Below are 15,666 nucleotides of genomic sequence, written 5' to 3'. Positions count from 1 at the left end.
AGCGCTAGCCTTTTAACGGACGTATGTTATTTGAGTTTAAGACACGTTGGTTTGCGTGTATTAAAACGAATGGGGTAATTATCACTATAGCGTTAAGTTTAGTTACCAGGGTGCTCTGTTACGTAGAATCTATTGATAAACTTTTGATGAAATCTTGTGGTCTATCTTTATATATGTTTATGACTCGAGCAATTAAACCTATAACTCACCAACACCCGTGTTGACTTTTTAGCATGTTTTATTCTCAGGTCCTTAGAATGCTTCCGCTGTGATGTGCTTGTTGCCTGCATGGAGTCTCTCATGCTTTGTACAAAGTTTATTGCATTCAAAATAAAACTGCGTTGTGTAATAAATAACTGGACTGTGATGTCAACCTGTAAATTAAAGACTTATGTATTTCGGGGTTTTGCTTATACCTAAGCACTCGCCCACATGTTTATAACTTTCTATGTTTAGAAAGTCACTTATTTTAATGAATGCAATATTTTATCAAAACGTATCATATAGAGGTCAAAACCTCACTGTGGAATCAATGATTAACGTGCCGCGTCAATAGCGATTTTGACGGGTCGTTACAGTTGGTATCAGAGCTTGAGGTCATAGGGAACCAGAAATTACATTAGTGTGTTTAACTGGTAATTGTTAGGATGCATTAGTGAGTCTGGACTATGACCATATCTGTTGTCACTGATTTTTGCTTATTATTTGGTCAAAAACATTATATGTGATATATTTATATGCTAACGTAATTGTTGTTTCAATTATGTGATAGATGACTTCCTCTAATCCTATCATTTTGTACGACTCGGAATCGGACACTGAATCTATTCTATCCACAACTGAAAAGGGCATTCCAATACCTATTAAAGAAGAAATTGTGTTAGCCGGGCAATCTCAACTCCCGGTAAACCCAGAGGAGGTTCCAGCTCCACCCAGCTTTAGTTTTCCGGAGCCACAGTATCGTTGGCATGGACCCATGATCCCTGGAGTAAACGAGGATCGTCCATTTCTAAACAAATATGGACATTGGTCCAGATATACCGCCGACGGGCGGGTTGTGCCGATTACGCCTGGCAGATTTCGGTTCATGACCACCGGTACATATTCTTGCAGTTCGTCATCATATTCTCCTACACATGACTCAGACAGTTCGTCATCAGACGAAATCAGTAAGGAGGAGGATTTCGCTAATGAAATAAAAGAGATCACTAAGGAGAAATTCCAACTTGCTATAGATAATAAAAACAACCACAATAATAAAATGTCCTTAATTATTAAAAAAGAACAGGACCATTCAATCCGTAACCACCCTTATTGTATTAAACCCACTGAGGTAACGGGTACCTCAAAACCCCAACTAAAAATAAAATACACTGCCAGAATGTCTGTCGGACCATGTGCACACAAACAATTGGCAGAGAGAACCAAATGGGAAGAAGTTTCTGATAGTTCTGAATGAACGACCTCGCAACCATAAATCTTCCATGCGCTATTTTATTACTTATGTGTGCTACTCTATCTTGTTATGTAAAATAAGCATATGTAAAATATCAGTATTGTATGGTATTGTATTATTTTGGTTTATTAATAATAAATGCATGGAATGATTATTTGTATTATTACTACTTCTTATTATTATTATTACATAATAATGTAGTAACTCGCTATAATTTTTCATAGTGGAATATTATTAGGATTTTAGTAGTTAATTCCTTGTACTAGCTATTATGTATGAACTTAACGGGTAGGTAATACCCTAGAAATAATTATAAAATGCTAATAAGAAGAAAAGGCTTTTATAATAATCGGTTCATATTATTAATATGCTACGATTAACTATTGACAACTCATTTTACATATAATATTCTATATGATTAAATTATATCTGTTGTGTTTATTGAAGAAACATGTCTCAAATGTCGGATGCTGAGTTTGAGCAACTAGTCGAGAAACGTGTGAATGAAAGAATTGCTGCAACCGAAGCAGCAAAAGCAACATCCGAAGCAGCAGCCGTAAACACAAATTCACGAAACGGATGCTCATACAAAACTTTTCAAGGATGCAAACCACAGACATTTAGTGGAACTGAGGGACCAGTCGGTCTAACCCGATGGTTTGAAAAGATGGAGTCCGTTTTCAAAATCAGTAATTGTGCGAACGGAGACAAGTCAAAGTATGCTTCGTGCACGTTGCAAGATGGTGCACTTACTTGGTGGAACAATTATGCTAAAGCAGAAGGAATAGATACGGCATATGATATCTCTTGGGAAGAACTGAAAAAGATGCTAATCGAGGAGTACTGTCCTCGAAACGAGATCAGAAAAATGGAATCTGAGTTACGTAATCTGAAGGTTATCGGCGCGAATCTCAATAACTATGAAAAGCGTTTCATGGAACTAGCCTTGTTGTGTCCCGAATTGGTGCCAAATGAGAAACGAAAGATAGAAATGTATATTGACGGTTTATCGATCAATATCAAAGGAAATGTTACATCGTCCAAACCGAATACGATGCAGGAAGCCATGACAATGGCACACCAAATCATGGACCAGATCACAGAGAGTTCGATTAAGGCACCAATTACCGAAGTCAAGACAACTGAAGGAAAGAGGAAATGGGAAGACTATAAGGGCAAAAGTACTCACCTGAAGAAACAAGAAACTTTTAAAGGTAAACAAGATGGGGCAACTGCAAGTCCAAACTATAAGGGACCCCATCCGTTCTGCAAAAGATGTTACACACATCATGCAGGTTATTGTCAAGTGGTCTGTGATAAGTGCAACAAGAAAGGACATGTGGCGAAAGATTGTTATGCCACCGTTTCTGAAGTAAAGACAAAACTGACCGATGTCAAGAAATGTTTTGGATGCGGAAAGTCTGGTCACTTTATAAATCAATGCCCTGATAAGGAGAAGAACAAAGAACCCGCACGTGGGAGGGCATTTAATGTTAGTGCCAGTAAAGCACGTGAGGATCCTAATCTTGTCACGGGTACGTTTACCGTTAATAATCAACTAGCTTCTATTATGTTTGATACGGGTGCTGATAGAAGTTATATGTGTAAAGACTTTAGTTTTAGACTAAAATGTGCATCATTACCTCTAGACGATAAATATACTATTGAATTAGCTAATGGTAAACTGATAAAAGCCGATAAAATTTGCCATGGTTGCGAAATGAATCTCGCTGGTGAAACCTTCAAAATCGATTTGATACCCGTAGAATTAGGAAGTTTTGACGTAATCGTTGGCATGGACTGGATGTCCAAAACAAGAGTGGAAGTTGTTTGCGCTGAGAAAGCAATCCGCATCCCTCGTAAGGATGAAACGTCATTAATGATTTATGGGGAGAAGAACAACTCAAAACTGAACTTTATCAGCTGTATGAAGGCCCAGAAACTTATAAGAAAAGGTTGTTATGCTATTCTGGCACACGTAAAGAAGATCGATACTGAAGAAAGAAGCATTGATGACATGCCGGTTGTAAGAGAATATCCCGGAGTATTTCCAAAAGAATTACCGGGGCTACCTCCACTCAGATGTGTAGAATTCCAGATTGATCTCATACCAGGAGCTGCACCTGTAGCCCGATCTCCATATAGACTTGCACCTTCAGAAATGCAAGAATTACAAGACCAGTTGCAAGAATTATCGGACCGTGGATTTATTCGTCCTAGTTTTTCACCTTGGGGTGCTCCTATTCTGTTCGTCAAGAAGAAGGATGGATCTATGAGAATGTGCATAGATTACCGAGAATTAAAAAAATTAACGATCAAGAATCGGTACCCATTACCGAGGATTGATGATTTGTTTGATCAATTGCAAGGATCAAGTGTTTATTCTAAGATTGATCTACGCTCCGGATATCATCAGTTGAGAGTGAAGGAAGAAGATGTTCCTAAAACAGCGTTCAGAACCCGTTACGGTCACTATGAATTTTTAGTCATGCCTTTTGGATTGACTAATGCTCCAGCAGTATTCATGGATCTAATGAATCGCATCTGTAGACCGTATTTAGACAAATTTGTCATTGTTTTTATCGACGACATATTGATTTACTCGAAGAACAAGGAAGAACATGAGCAACACTTAAGACTGGTACTAGAGATACTCAAGAAAGAAGAATTGTACGCAAAATTTTCGAAGTGTGATTTCTGGTTACAAGAAGTACAATTTTTGGGCCATGTTGTCAGTAAACATGGAATTAAAGTTGACCCCGCCAAGATCGAAGCCATTAGTAAATGGGAAACACCGAAGACTCCAACACAAATTCGCCAATTCTTAGGTCTTGCTGGTTACTACCGAAGATTCATTCAAGATTTCTCTAGAATCGCCAAACCCTTAACTGCATTGACTCAAAAGGGAAAGAAGTATGATTGGTCCACAGAACAGGAATCCTCATTCCAGTTATTAAAGAAGAAGTTAACGTCTGCACCCATTTTGTCATTACCGGAAGGAAATGATGATTTCGTGATCTATTGTGATGCTTCACGCCAAGGTTTAGGATGTGTATTAATGCAACGCATAAAAGTCATCGCATATGCCTCACGACAACTAAAAATTCATGAAAAGAATTATACGACGCACGATTTAGAACTTGGAGCAGTAGTTTTTGCACTCAAAATATGGAGACACTATCTATATGGCACCAAGTGTACAGTGTACACCGACCATAAGAGTCTTCAGCATATTTTTGATCAAAAACAACTCAATATGAGGCAACGTCACTGGGTAGAGTTGTTAAACGATTACGATTGTGAAATCCGTTACCACCCCGGAAAGGCTAATGTTGTAGCTGATGCCCTAAGTCGAAAAGAAAGAGTAAAACCTCTTAGGGTCCGAGCTTTGAATATTACAATTCGTACTGATCTCACAAAGCAAATTCAAGCAGCACAGTTAGAAGCTTTAAAAGAAGAAAACGAAAAAGGCGAAATGAGCAAAGGGTTAGAAAAACAACTTGAAGTAAAAGCCGATGGAACCCTGTATTTTGCTGGTAGGATATGGGTACCAAAACATGGTAACCTAAGGCAACTAGTACTGGATGAAGCACACAAAACGAGGTACTCAATTCACCCAGGAAATGGAAAAATGTACCACGATCTCAAGAAGTTTTATTGGTGGCCTAATATGAAGACAGAAATTGCTACTTATGTAAGCAAATGTTTGACGTGTGCAAAGGTCAAAGCTGAGCACCAGAAGCCGTCAGGATTACTACAACAACCAGAAGTTCCGCAGTGGAAATGGGAAAGAATAACCATGGATTTCATTACGAAATTGCCAAGGACTGCAAGTAGTCATGATACTATTTGGGTGATAGTTGATCGTCTAACTAAATCAGCTCACTTCCTACCAATAAAGGAGACAGATAGTATGGAGAAATTAGCACGCCTATATTTGAAGGAAGTAGTTTCCAGGCATGGTGTACCTATCTCCATCATATCTGATCGTGACACCCGATTCACATCACGTTTTTGGCAATCATTACAAAAAGCATTGGGAACTCGATTAGATATGAGCACCGCTTATCACCCACAGACAGATGGTCAAAGTGAAAGAACAATACAAACATTGGAAGACATGTTACGGGCATGCGTGATTGACTTTGGAACCAGTTGGGATCGACACTTACCGTTGGCAGAATTTTCATACAATAACAGCTATCATACGAGCATCAACGCAGCACCATTTGAAGCACTTTACGGTAGAAAGTGCAGATCTCCTATCTGTTGGAGTGAAGTAGGAGAAAGACAACTTACTGGACCAGAAATTATTCACGAAACCACCGAAAAGATCATTCAAATACAACAGCGATTGAAAACGGCCATGAGTCGCCAAAAGAGTTATGCTGATGTAAGAAGAAAACCGCTAGAATTTCAAGTGGGCGACAAAGTCATGTTGAAAGTGTCACCCTGGAAAGGCGTTGTACGATTCGGTAAACGAGGAAAGCTAAGTCCTAGGTACGTAGGACCCTTTGAAATCACCGAAAGAATTGGAGCAGTTGCTTATCGATTAAAGCTACCGCAAGAACTTAGTAGTGTTCACGACACATTTCACGTGTCAAATTTGAAGAAATGTTTAGCTGAAGAGGATGTCGTAATTCCTCTTGACGAAATACGAATTAATGATAAACTCCATTTTGTCGAAGAACCTGTTGAAATCATGGACCGTGAGGTCAAACAATTAAAACAAAGCAAAATACCGATAGTTAGAGTTCGTTGGAACGCAAGACGAGGACCCGAGTTTACTTGGGAACGTGAAGATCAAATGAAGCAAAAGTATCCACATTTGTTCACTGATATCGCTCATGAAACAGGTACTACTCAAAAATTTCGGGACGAAATTTTCTTTAACGGGGAGGTACTGTGATGACCCGGAAAATTTCGACTAATTTAAACCAATTCTCTATACGATTTATTATTTTGACACGTTAAACAAAGTCTGTTAGATTGAGTCTCAAAAATTTTAGAACTGTTTCATATATACAATTACCTTTGACTACTCTCGACGATTCATGAACAATTATATGTATGTATATATATATGTACAAGTAAAAACGACTTTCCTACAGTAAAACACTATTTGCTACAGTAAAACACTATTTGCTACAGTGAAACCGTATTTTGCTACAGTGCTACAGTAAAAACGACTTTGCTACAGTGATTTGCTACATTAAAACACTATTTGCTACAGTAAAACACTATTTGCTACAGTAACACTATTGCTACAGTAAAACACTATTTGCTACAGTAAATACTATTTGATGTCGACGAACTAGCAAACAAAACGGGAAAGGCGGCCATGCGATCGCATGGCAAAAACACTGAAAACTCATGCGATCGCATGAGCTACAGTAAATCGAAAAGTACTATAAAAAGGCCAGTTTGTTCGACGAAATAATTCACAATAAATTTTCTTATGTAATATAAATTTTAATTTATAATTATAATTATAATTTTAATTTAAGTTAATAATAATAAAGTATATTCGAGGGTGTTTTAATTCGGGTTTCAAACCGCTTTAAGCTAAGGAAATATTGGGTATTGTTCGGGGTATTGTTCTTGAATCCAAGACCAACCATACAGTCGTCTACCATCATTACGTCTACGCAATTTGCCTACAATATTGAATCGCAATATTGAACTGTGAGTTATAGTCTCCCTTTTTAAATGCTTTAAATATTTTTGGGCTGAGAATACATGCAATTTATTTTAAACGCAATAAGACACAAGTACATACAAAATTCTACACTGAGTTAAACCGAAAATCCCTTAGCTTTGGTAACTAGTAGCTGCCAGTACATAGGATATGGACTGGTGGGCGCGAATAATTGTATATGGATCCATAGGGCTTGACATCCCCGTCCGAGCTAGAGCGCTAGCCTTTTAACGGACGTATGTTATTTGAGTTTAAGACACGTTGGTTTGCGTGTATTAAAACGAATGGGGTAATTATCACTATAGCGTTAAGTTTAGTTACCAGGGTGCTCTGTTACGTAGAATCTATTGATAAACTTTTGATGAAATCTTGTGGTCTATCTTTATATATGTTTATGACTCGAGCAATTAAACCTATAACTCACCAACACCCGTGTTGACTTTTTAGCATGTTTTATTCTCAGGTCCTTAGAATGCTTCCGCTGTGATGTGCTTGTTGCCTGCATGGAGTCTCTCATGCTTTGTACAAAGTTTATTGCATTCAAAATAAAACTGCGTTGTGTAATAAATAACTGGACTGTGATGTCAACCTGTAAATTAAAGACTTATGTATTTCGGGGTTTTGCTTATACCTAAGCACTCGCCCACATGTTTATAACTTTCTATGTTTAGAAAGTCACTTATTTTAATGAATGCAATATTTTATCAAAACGTATCATATAGAGGTCAAAACCTCACTGTGGAATCAATGATTAACGTGCCGCGTCAATAGCGATTTTGACGGGTCGTTACATACACACAAAGCCATTACTTCAAAATGGGTTTATAAGATCAAATATAAACCAAATGGGGATGTAGAAAGATTGAAGGCAAGATTGGTGGTAAGAGGTTTTAATCAAAAGGAGGGAATTGATTACAAACATACTTTTTCACCTGTGGCAAAAGCAGCTACAGTAAGAATTGTGATTTCTATAGCCACTGCAAAAGAATGGCCCTTGCATCAACTTGGTGTTAATAATGCATTCTTACATGGCTATGTGGATGAAGAAATTTATATGAAACCACCAGAAGGATACAAGAAAGCTGTGTCAGGGCAAGTTTGCAGATTAAAAAAGTCAATCTATGGGCTGAAACAAGCTTCAAGACAATGGAATCATGAATTGACAAAGTTTTTGGTACAGCTAGAATTTATACAGTCCAAGCATGATTACTCATTGTTTGTTAAAAACAATAATGGCATATTCACAATTGCATTGGTGTATGTGGATGACATTTTGGTGACCGGCAATTCTACAGTTGACATTCAAGAAGTCAAATAAGCACTTGATGACAAATTCACTATTAAGGATCTTGGGCTAGCTAGATACTTCCTTGGTATTGAACTGTGCAGAACTGACAAAGGCACATTTCTACACCAAAGAAAATACATACTAGATCTTCTAACAGATGCTGGTCTAACTGCAAGTAAACCTACATTAACACCATTGCCTCAATATCTGAAATTATCATTAAACAAGCGTGTACCATTGAAGGAACCATATAAGTATAGAAGATTAGTGGGCAAGCTTCTTTATTTGTCCATGACAAGACCAGATATATCCTATGCAGTTCAGCACTTGAGTCAATTCATTTCAGATCCAAAAGATTTACACATGCAGGCAGCTACATACCTTTTGAGATATTTGAAAGGTTCAGTCTCAAAAGGTTTATTTTATCCAGTTCAACCTCAGTTTAAAATTGCAGGGTTCTCAGATGCAGATTGGGCATCTTGCCTCATGACAAGAAAATCATTGACTGGATATTGTGTTTTTCTAGGGCATGCATTAGTTTCTTGGAAGACAAAGAAACAAGTTACAGTTTCTAGATCAAGCACAGAAGCAGAATATAGAAGTATGGCTGCAACCACTTGTGAACTGGTTTGGATGGCTTATTTACTAAAGGATCTGCATATAGATGTTAAAATACCTATAACACTATTCTGTGACAACAAAGCAGCTCAGCAGATTGCAGCAAATCCTTGTTATCATGAGAGAACAAAGCATCTAGACATTGATAGTCATTTCATTCGAGATAAAGTGCAAGGTGGGTTTGTGCAAACTGCATATATTCCAACGAATCTACAGTTAGCAGACATAATGACCAAGGCTTTAGGTCAGAATCAACACCATTACTTGTCAACCAAGTTGGGTTTTCAGGATCTTCCAACTTGAGGGGAGGATAATGGTTAATACAAGTTTATGTCGTTCGTGATAAAGTGTAGAAGTGCAGGGACTAAAGTTGACAAAATGACAACTTGTTCCAACTGCCTATAACAAACCTTCTCGCTAATGTGACGTTTGAACTAGATTAGCATTAGTCGGTTAGGTTACTTAATAGCTAAAATTGAAGCTATATAAACTGTTGTATATTGATCAATTAGAATTTAATGAAATCAATTTACACAAAACGTTTCCGTTTCTTAAAGTCATCCCTCTCTCTATTCGACGGATAGAAAATTGCTTCCGAGTGAACCTCCGACCAATAAGTAGGAAAAAGTTTTTAAAAATAAAATTAAATAAAATTAAAAATAAAATTGAGACACCATGAAAATGGTAAAATCAAATTTCCATGAGTTTTAAATCATGTCTGAAATTTAATTTAGGCTCTAAGAGTCAGTCAAGTCGCCAATAAATCGACGCTTGATGTCGACTCAATAACTAGAGCCTTAATACGGTAATTATTATCCGTATCTTGGAGGAATTTTCTTCAAGATTGTGCATATCATTCATTTTGTACACGCCAAACAATTAATCTAAACATTCTGAGTACAAATGAGAGAATTCGATGTTAAAATTTTCGTTTTAAAAAAAGATTATCCGTATCACTTAAATACTTTATTTACTCCATATTATGTTATACACAGTATAATAAATAACTGAATAATAATTTTTAATTAGTAATGTATAGTAAAAAATAATTTTTGTTTTCACCAACTTTGGACACTAATTAATATATGATAAATTGACATGTATTAGTAAACATTTAGTGGGGTTTGTAGTCCTTGACGAGGGCTTTACAATGATTTAAAGTGTGTCCAAAACGGATTAAAGGTGAATGAGATATCGAATCTCAAAGTAACTTGTTTGATGCAAGATCTAGAAGGTTTTGCAATTGTCCCACATCGAAAGTGGGAGCAAACCTAAGGCTTTGATTTCCACTATAAATAAAGGCCTATAGAGTTTGTAGAAATACACACCAAAAATCATATAAGCATTTTTATATGATTAGAGTTTCCTCTCAGCCGCAACAAGGTCTCCCCGTTCCGGTTACCTTTCAGGCAAGTGGTCAAGTCCGGCAGTACGCTGCTTCGGACCGGTGTACCCTGGGAACAGACGTCGAATCTATTTAAGGGAATTGTGTCAAACACAAGCCCGGTTCAACCTAATATCGATTAGATCGTTTCAACCTTCTCTTTGTTTAATTATTTATTAGCAATATGATTATTACGTTTGTGATAATATATATAAGCGTTTCAGTTTCGTATATATTTTACCTACAGACTTAAACAGATTCGATGTACGAAATTGAAATTGAGACTAAACATATTTGTTTAACCGGCATGCTACTGTTAATTTTTGATTAAAGTGATATTGTATGCGGATATAAAATATATGAGATATTTATTCTGCTTCTTATATGATTTGATATATTTTACGGTTCTTGATTTATTCAGAGACTAAAACCCTATATTTAATTTAGGGAGTAGGATAATATGAGTTTATTTTTGTAATTTATAAACACGTTTGACATAGAGGTTGTTGCATAATAGTCGGCTACTTTGATTCTTTTGCTTTGTGGATTAGTTATTATTCTGTTTCAAATAATCGTTTATTTTATTTATTTATATGGATGGATTATAGATTAATTTTAATTTTATTCATATATTAACATATAAGAATGATGATAAGGGTGGCTGTATTATAAACCATTTTGATAGTTTTAACAGATTATTTAATCAGAATTTGCAGTTGTTTGTTGTGTTGATTCTTAGACATAAAGGCTTTACAAAATGTGTTTCTATAGATTTTGCTGAACGTGTTGGTATAAACCCTTCTGGACAGATATTGCTACTTATTCAAAAGACATAATAAATTGTTGTCGCAAAATAATCCGAACAAACATAGACTTCATTTATAAACTTCTGAATAATTCCCTTCGTGTTTATATCATGAGTAATTGTTCACCTAGGTTGGGTTCAGATTATGATCTGTTTGGTTATTGAATCATGTTTTAGGTGCTAAGATGTAGCGACCCCGACAAATCGTCAAGTGACGGCGTCGGCTACGTAGGTCCCATTACCTGATTATAAGTCTTTAAGATAACGTTTGACCAAATATGTCGCCTTCATTTCAAAATAAAGATTGTTTCAAAGTTTACAAGAATTGTTCAACCAAAAGTTATGTTACAACGTTATAAGTACGATTGAAATCCAGGCGACACAGTTTAAAGTAAAGTCAAAAGACGTTCCACGAAAAGCATGTATACTCGACATCCAATGCAAGTATCAAATAATGAGCGGAAGCATGTATCACATATCGTGCAAGACCTGAGAAAAACATAGAAATCTGTCAACGAAAACGTTGGTGAAATCATAGGTTTAGCAAGTAAATTGTATTGAACCACAAGGTTCTTTAAGAATTGTTCAACCAGAATCGTTCACATTCCAAAATAGTATTTGTATCACGAGCACCCAATTATCAAGGCTTAACCGAATCTTCCCTCTGAATTTTTGAATTTAGTGTTAGAACTTACACTATACATTGTTGAAATTATATTTCATTCACTAACGGTAGCGAACCGTCTGAATGAGGGTTTGTTAAACCCGTATGGCCACACAACATAATCACTCGCTTACACTTACACCCTGCAAGTGGAACTAATGATAATTGGATTGAGGACTTTTGTTCTAACTCGTCTGTATCTTTGCTCTTGTATTCGCATTTGTATCCAAAGTATGAAAGTATAAACCGTATAAATGTATATAAAGTATATGTTTCTCAGCCCACGATTTAAAAGTATAAAAGTATTTGCAAAGGTGGGACTATGATCTCACCTTGAGTGCAAGAGTAATAAAGTACTTCGACAAGTAAACGCGTGCAAAGACAAGGTTAGTCTCGACCTAAACATATAGGTTGTATCAATAACGGTAAACGCGATAGGTCAAAGATGTTCAATTAGTCCTATGGCTCGATACGACTCGATTAATATAGCATGTGAAGCAAATTGTCAAGTTTCATGCAAGATACAAGTATAAAAGCATGTTAGGAAGATTGCATAATTATTTTGTTAAGTTTGACAAAAAGTCAAACTTGGTCGGTCAAAGTCAACGAAAGTCAACACGTTCGGGTCGGGTTCCGAACTATTTTTCTAATCTTAGAAATCATATATGAGCATGTTGGCCAAGTTACATGTTAATCGGAGGTGCGTAGCATGCCAAACATTATTCAAAAATTGACCAATTTGGACAGAATCTGTCCAGGCCATTCGGCGCGCCGCGCGGGGGGTATGGCGCGCCGCGCCACCCTGCTGCTTCAGCTATTTTTCTGCTTTTTAATTATGCACGAACCAAAACCAATTCTAACACAATTCTTGACCCGCAAACACTTATAACGCCTATCATACATCGTTGGAAAGGTAATTTGACGAGGAATGCAACTAAACACATATCATCAATCAAACTTGCACTTATAACAACCAAAAACCGAAAGTAAACATTCATAATCTAAGTTCAAGTTCCAAAAACGCATTTTATGATTCGGGCAACCAATTTACATGTATGTTATGCCGTTTCGAAGGTAATCAAACACACATTGCAACAAAACACTTAACAACAATATCTCATAGCATTTGACGCATCAAAAGTTCATGTAAAGCTTATCAAACCCTAATCCAAGTTCACAAAATCATTAATCATATTCTTGGAGTTTCCTTAATCAACCTATACATCAAACCGAAGCTAATGATACTAGTAACACTTTTAAAACATGCACTTTAACAATCTAACAACATTTGATCATCCAAAATCAAGGATTTAGCAAGTAATTTTCATATTGAACTAGTTACACCAAAAACAACGAATCGAGCATACAATTTACATACACGACATCACAATGAGCCATAGACACTAATTAACAACTTTATAACTCAAAAATCTCAAGAACACATAAAATTAGTGATTTTAGAAAGTTACCCAAAATGGATGAGGTTGGTATCAAATCGAAGAGGATGAAACGAGGATCAAGAATATGTAGTCGGATTTGTTGTGAGCTTCCAAGATTGAATTTAGATGATGAATGAATGGAATGGGTTTTTGTGTGTGTGTTCTTGGTAGAGAGAAAGAGAGAGAGAGATGATGAAATGAAAAATGGGGTGACTAGTTGACCTAGTCAACTAGTTTGCCCATTTGGCAACTCCGGTCCCTCGAGTTTCAAAGCGGGTGCGGGATTTAACCGATCGAATATTTTAAGTTACACGGGAGTACGGGAGATATTGAAATTCGATAACGAGAATATTTAAAACGTTACATAACAAAGGATACGAATCTAGATACGAAGGGCATTATTTAGAAAGAAAAAGACGGGCGTTAAAATAATTTAACGGAAAAATGCGGGATGTTACATTATCCACACCTCAAAAGAAATTTCGTCCCGAAATTTAGTTGGAAGTAGTAGTCGATATCTCTTATTCGAGACTTTACGTTGCCCATGCTATGAATAAGTGAAGGTACGTCCTTGAGTGTTCTCACGAATTTAGATAGTTAGGGTTTTACGTTGCATTAAGGTTTGGTTTTTACGATCCTCGGTTTTAACCGGTTTTCCCATGAAGAGAAATTTGTCATCAATAGTTGGTGTATCTGGCAGGATTGCACGTTCCTGTTCCGCAGGACACGTTTCCCAGTTTGTTACACGAAATGTAGGGTAAACGGAAGCTTAATTGAGTCGAAAGTTCTAAGCGGTAGGAAGCGGTTCCAATACGCCCCAAGGTTTCAAAAGGTTCGATATTGCGGCTAGCCTTTCTCGATTTCCCCAAAATGGATTACACCTTTCCAAGGTGCGGTTTCTCAATATTACGCGGTTACACACTGGAATTTGTGAGGTTTTCATCTAAGTTTGGTATAACTCCTTTGACGACTACGGGCCGCCTCGAGCCCTTCCCGGACTTGAATGATCTCAATTGTTGTTTCTTGATGGAGTTCAGATTTCGGTGGTTGACGCTTGGTTGAATGAACGGGGGTATGACATTAGCGGTCATATAGGGTTTCGGAAAGTGCGTGCGAACACACGAGTGGTAACTACTGTTGTAAGAGTGATCTACTAAAGGTGACAAGACGAGTCGTGACATGTCTTTCCAAGACGTAAATCGTTCGTTTGTTTGGTTCATCGGGTTGTGGGTGGCACGCGGTACTCATGTCTAAGCGGGTCTCCAAGGTTTCTTGTAAAACTAGAAGTGAAACGAGGATTTCGATACAGGATAAATGTCGAAGATACATTGGGTTGGAATAGAATCTCTTAAGATGTGTTTGAACAAGTCAGTTAGGGTTCGAAAAAGGTTCGTTAGGACTATTCACCCTCATGGCGAATACTAATGTAATATGAGGAATTTCTCTATCCATGGAGAAATGTTCAAGGAGTTTCTTTAAACGAAAATGCGAGCGATAAAGATAGGAGTGAAATGAGGACTTAGAATAGGATGAGCTTGCATCTCGAGGTTGCCATAACGTGCCTCTAATTGTCAAAAGTTGAAGTCTGAAAGAGAAACGAGGTAGTACACGTAGTTGTATAGTTCGGGGTTGAATAATAGTTGACCGATTATCAGAAACACAAGGGCGTTAAGTCAAAGAAGAGTGAAGTATCGTTGGATTGTGTGTTATCTTAAGTTCCAGTAATATCAGACGGTAACGGTGAAATAACAGAGGTATGTAGTGTGGTACGTGATGATGAGGAAGTTGATCGGATCCACAATTTAGTATTTGACTTCTTCGTGCAAAATAACGAATTTAACTAGAAATGTTGGTGTGAAGAATCACGCTCAAGGCTCGAACACGGAGAGGTTTATAGTTTTTCCTTAGTGAGTTAACGAGTTTAAAAGTCGTGTAACACGAGAAAAGTCAGAAATGAATCTTCGGTAGTAACAGACGAGATCTAAGATTTTACGAATACAAGTCTGAGTGGGGAGAGTTTCCTGATTACATGTGGCTTGATTTCGAGATTGATTGTAATGCCTTGACCATTAACATCATGGTCTAGAAAATTGGACTTCGTTCAACAGAAATTCTCACTCGGAGAATTTGGTATAAAGTTGCTCTTTTCTCAAAAGTTCGAGCGTAAGATAGTGATGTTGTTCGTTTTCCTTCTTTACTTAAATAAGTTAAGGCGTCATCTATAAATACGATCACAGATTTGTCTAGATAAGTTGCATACGTGATTTAGGAGGTTCATGAGTACGGACGGAGTCCTAAATAACTCAAACGGTAC

This window comes from Rutidosis leptorrhynchoides, chromosome 10, assembly GCF_046630445.1.
Source record: "Rutidosis leptorrhynchoides isolate AG116_Rl617_1_P2 chromosome 10, CSIRO_AGI_Rlap_v1, whole genome shotgun sequence".
NCBI classification, from domain to species: Eukaryota; Viridiplantae; Streptophyta; class Magnoliopsida; order Asterales; family Asteraceae; genus Rutidosis; species Rutidosis leptorrhynchoides.
This window is presented reverse-complemented; position numbering follows the sequence as displayed.